This window comes from Delphinus delphis, chromosome 20 (genome assembly GCF_949987515.2).
Source record: "Delphinus delphis chromosome 20, mDelDel1.2, whole genome shotgun sequence".
Lineage (NCBI taxonomy): Eukaryota > Metazoa > Chordata > Mammalia > Artiodactyla > Delphinidae > Delphinus > Delphinus delphis.
In genome coordinates this window covers 26032433-26037777 of record NC_082702.1, presented here as the reverse complement: position 1 = coordinate 26037777, position 5345 = coordinate 26032433, and the positions used below count along the sequence as shown (strand labels likewise).

The window sequence follows — 5345 nt, the reverse complement described above, 5'->3', positions numbered from 1 at the left end:
AGGACCTACTGTGACCCCCAACTGGCTTAACAGAGAATTTCATCCCACTCCCAGATGATGGGGCCTCCCAAATACAACTTTTCCCAGCTTGCTTCATTTCCAGTGACTCCCCTGCCCACCCCCTGCCGCTTACCCAAGCCCTGTTAGGAATCATCTTGTCTTCATTTTATAATAGAGGAAACAAAGACCCAGAGAGTTAAGGAATTTGTCTGAGGCCACACAGCAGGTTAGAGGCAGGCCAGGCTTCCCAACTCTCCACTCAGTACTCCTACCAAAGAACCCATTCAATACCCTACACCTGGCTGCATATGGCCAGCACGCCCCTCATCGGCACTTTTGACCTCCAGGGCCCCAGAGCCACCTGTTGGGAGCTCTGGTGAAAGAGATCAAAAGTGGGTACCAGATTCTGAGGCTGAGGCCCTCACGGCCAACACTGAGCATTTCCGCCCATGGTACCACAAACCCCACTAATACATATTTTATGGGGCTGTTCTCCCTTCCTTGCAAACGATGTCATTAATCTGCTCCCTGGCTGTGTGGAATAACATCCCTCAAGAACAGACCGCTTTCTGAATACTTTATCATTTCTCATTCCTTCTCCCCAAACTAATATATTTTACAGTCTACCTCCTGCAGGAGAACTATATTGTTTTCTCTCAGTGCCCGAGAACTTAGACACAGAATCGTGCATAAATAAAAAAAATACATATATATGCCTTGCTCTTGATGATGAAAGTGAGAACCAATCAGTTATCAAGCTGTGAAGGAAGCCGAGAGAAAGATTTGCATATGGTCCAAAAAAAAAAAAAAAAAGGAATAAAACAGACTCCACCCCGCAGAGGGACCAAGTGAAAAGGAGGCAGGCAACTCTTCTCTAACAGGGAACCTCAGAGTTTCCGTGCCATCCTTCCTGCATCTGGCAAATCTCAGCAGTGGGAGAGCAAAGAGTTATTTTGTCAGCAAGGTCAAAAACTTCCTACTTGGAGATCCGAACTGAAGAGACCGAAGGTCTTGCAAAGTTTTACGGCGCCATTTCTATCAGCCTGGAATATTTATTGCAACGAGGATTTGAACATTCGTGTGGCCCTTCTGTTTCCTTGTTTATTATTCTGTTTTAATTTTTTAAAAAGTGGTTTGTGAGATGGAAAGGTAGAGATGGTGACCCCCATTTACATATGAGGGCAGACAGACTTAGAAAGGGGAACACACTGGCATACAAGTAAAAGAGTTAAGAAAAAAAAGTTATTTAACAGTTTGTCCCAAGTCCATTTTAAAGAGAAATTTTTGTTTAGGGAAATATCTTGCTAGGGTAGTTTGTGTGCAAAGGTGGGACCTTGGCACGCATGCACGGAAGATGGTGCTAAATGGAATCACTCTGCATAAGGATTTAGAAGGGATTAAGGGTGAGCTGGAGAAAAAGTGGGGCTGATGTGGCAGAAGCCCAGATAGAGTGAAAAACTTCTCCAGGGGCCATGGCTAAGGGGCTTTTCCAGATAAGGATGACTAATATTGATTTCGACTTATCAGTTTCTGTAATGTACCCTTCCTCCTCCTGAAAATGCCAGCCAGCAAAGTCGGCCGTGCAAAGGAATGACTTGTGTGAGTGGCATTTGGGGGGATGTGGGGAAAGAGTTAGGGTCCACTTCAGGGCTAGTATAGGGCCAAGAAAAGAAACAGCCCCGGGGGAGAGAGGCGAGTGAGAGCAGAGGTTGGGGAGCAAGGAGTCAGGACCGGAAGCAAAAGCACAGGCACCTATGAATTTGCAGGAATCTCAGGAGGGCGTGGTTGCCCACCCACCCCGCCTCCAGGATGTGAATGCAGGATTGGAGTCTATGTTATATCCCTCTTGTAAATGGGGTGCCCTCTGCTGACATGTGGGTTTCACAGAGGTGAAGAAAGCAGAGTCTCAGCTCAAAGAAGCTTACAGTTTACAGTTTAAAAACAGAGGCCGGTGCAAGGCCAAGAGATATCATCCATGCACGTGAGAGGACTTGGCCGAGGACTCCACGCTGGTGGGAAGCAGAGTGAGGGTAGAAACTGCCCCCAGACTCCCGAAGCAGTACCCCTGCCCTCACCCATCTCCCCCTCCCCAGTGAGGGCGGCCTAGGTCCAGTCTTGGCCCTTAAAAGCCTTTTGTATCTAAAGGCTTTTATGAATTATTATGATCTTAATATTTATTTTATTGAAAATGAATTCCACATGAAATAGGTCAGGACACCTGTTTTCCAGGCCCAGCTCTCCAATCAGTTGGCCTTGCAGTAAACAGTGAGACTGCTGCCCCCATCCACCTCAAAGTGGTCCTGGTCAAAGTGGTCTGACCTGCTGCCCTCTATTCTGTGGCCCTTGTGAGTCCGTGGCTTCAGCGACAGTCACAGCTCTTGCAAGAGCCCCTGGCCAGTGTCCCAGAGCTTCGACCACATGGATCGCAATCCCTCCTCCCGGGTACACCTTCCCAGCACTGGCCTAAGCCACATGGCAGCGTCCTCCCAGTGTGTCTCTGGGGTCTGTAGGGGCAGAGGGCAGCTACGGACCCATCACCGGATGGACGTGTGGGAAACACTGAGCAGATGCAAGTTGTCCTCATTATTAGGGAAGATCACAGAAATCATCACGACAGGTGCCCTTTGTTAAGCATTTACTCTGCAGCAGGCTGTAGGTGTCCTCATTTGATCCTCACGGTGAGAATTAAATTAATGATGGTAGGTACCGTCATTATCCCCATTTTATGAATAAAGAAATGGAGCCTCAGAGAGGTTAACCAGTTGTCCAAGGTCCCATAACCGGCCAGAGCTGGGATTTACACCCCAGCTGTCTGACTACAGATCTCTCACGCTCTTCAACACACTGAATTATACACACTCCCTGGGGTCCTTCACCTGAAAGAACACAATAAACATGGGTTGGGCTCACTTGTCCTGAAGTCTTGTCCCTCTACTAGGGGCAGGGTCTCTATCACCTCCCCAAGGTGAATGCATCAGAGCTCCAGATGGAAGGACAGATGGGATGAAAGAAGTAGGTCCCAGCGGTACGGCCAGGTCACCGGCTGCATTGGCTGCCTGGTTTCCCAAGGCTGAGGTCAGCGTCAAGAGGCTGGTGCGTGAGGGAGAAGGGAAAGGAAAAGGAGTGGGGAGAAGCAGGCAGATCTGGTGAGGAGCGCCGCAGCCCCCCACCCCCAGATGGCCCGTGCGGACCCCTGTACGGAGGCCCCCCTCTCACACCGTCTGAGTTATCCAGGCGAGGAGGCCGCAGGAGCCCAGGAGGTCTATGATGTCTGGGGGTTTCATGACCGCTTAGGTGGACCGAAAGAGAAAAGAATTTCGTTCCACCCGCTTATCTCCTAACCTTATAAACTCAGGATTAGCAGATCAAAGGCGGATTTGGCACAGCTGAGGGACAGCAGTGGCTTCAGAGAATAGTTTGGGCTCCATCCTTTATGATCAAATGAGCTTAAGTCATTGATAAATAAACGGCGTTTTGAATTCCTCTAATTGGGCGTGCGGGTCATGCCTGAGCCACACCAGCCCGGCCATCCGGGCAGAGTTAATGAGCTAGAGAGGGCCGTGGGAGGAGCCAGCCGGTGGCCACGAGAAGGGGTTCCAGGGAGCACCCAAGACACGGGCAGGGGTCCCAGGACCGCCCTCCTCAAGAAGCCCGAGAGTAAAGGGCATGCATTCTGGAGCCAGGAGAGATGGGTTCAAACTCCCAGCACTGCCACCAACAGCTAGGTGAGCTGGGGGCGTGGGGGCGGGGAGGGTCCCGTGACCTGTCTGCACCTCCATTTCCTCAGCTGTAAGATGGGGAAATGACCCATTTAACAACCACCCTGTGTTGAGGAAGGCGGCACTCAACCCAGAGCCCATGCCCCGAAGCACGGCTGGGGACCAGCCCTGGAGGGTATATGCAGCAAGGAGGCGGGTGTGGAGTCGGAGCACAAGGCCCAGGGCTAAAGCCGGTTCCCCCACTGCCTGGCTGACACACTTCATTACTCTGTGCCTCTGTTTCCTTTTCTGTAAAAGGGTTGTCGTGGGTTAAAGAGGAGTTACTGCATGTAAGCACCTGAACACTCAACCAATGGTTGCTGATACAGTCTCAATGCTGTCTGCTCAGCGATATTGATGACCTTGTACCTGTTGATCCCAGATCCTAGCCTTGCTCCATATCACAGGAACTACATTTCCCAGACTCCTTGGCCATCTGGCTTCTGTGTTGGTCTGGCCAATGGGAGGCACTGCAGAGAGTGAGAGGAGGGAAAAGCCAAGTTATTTCGCCCCTCCCCCCACCTCTGTGTTTCCTGTGGTTTCTCCAACAGAGACTGTGCTGGGCCTCTGGTCCCACCCCCATCAGACAGTCCCCGCCCAGATTCTAGTTCCCACCCCAGCTCCCAGGCTCTGCCCCCATCCCTCCTCTCTCTGCCCCCATCCCTGGGGTAGCAGCAGCTTCCTGCAGCTGCAAGGCTCCTGGCTTTCTTATTTTTCTGTGCTTGGCTTCTCAGCTCTTACATCTCTTGTGTAATCAACTCCCTCTATTGAATTCTGTCTCGTTGAAAGACCTTGAGAGACTTTTGACCTGTATGGACCTTGGTCATCCATGCAGGGTTAATTCAGCAACCGCTCTTGGTCGGACCCTAAACATGAGACATTTCAAACCAAAGCCCTGCCTCCCACTCAGTCTGTAACCAATCTGCCAAATGGGGCAGGGGACTCACCAGACCAGCAGTGAGCCCATCTGGTCACTAAGCACCTTCATATCCGTGAGAGCTTGTGAGTGGAGCTTGAATGACTGTTCCTGCTGACAGATAGGCAGATGGAGGTCTGGGGAGATAAAGTGGTGGAATATCGTGAACTGGAACAGAAGGAGCCTGGAATAGAGTCAGCACACTGGGGACTGCCCCTGGGGCACCAAGTGGACTTGAGTAATGCCCTCCTCTCCCTGGGCTTCGGTTTCTCCACCTGAAAAATGAACAGCGTAAAAGGGGTGATCTCCACTGTTCCTTCCATTTCCACATCTAGTAGCTTCTGATTATTCATCAAAAGGAAAGAACATAGGAAAAACACCTCTGAGCTGTGGGGTTTGACTCTTAACCTAAAGAAGCTACCAGGTCAGGACTCAAAATGTACAGAGAGCACTGCTTTGGGTCCGGCAGTCTTGGGTCTGAGTCCGGCTCTGCTGTAACTCACTAGGTGGCCTAGAGCAAGTCAGTCTCCTCTCTGAGCCTCAATTTCCCCATTACAAACATGAAGCCCATAGCAGTACCTACCCCAAGGGTTGTGTGGATTTAAAACATGATGTGCACGAAAGCACTCAGCACAGAGTAGGTGCTCAGTAAATGCCAGCCACGCTGCAGC

General features: G+C 50.9%; 1 long non-coding RNA gene across 1 annotated transcript; it reads right to left on the bottom strand.

The window, feature by feature from the left end:
• Positions 1-2630: 2630 nt before the first annotated feature.
• LOC132415911 (uncharacterized) lies at positions 2631-4801 on the bottom strand. The gene is made up of 3 exons (XR_009517430.1): positions 4706-4801; positions 4128-4228; positions 2631-2876 (listed from the first exon to the last, which is right to left on the bottom strand). It is a non-coding gene; the product is annotated as an uncharacterized lncRNA (long non-coding RNA).
• Positions 4802-5345: the final 544 nt, after the last annotated feature.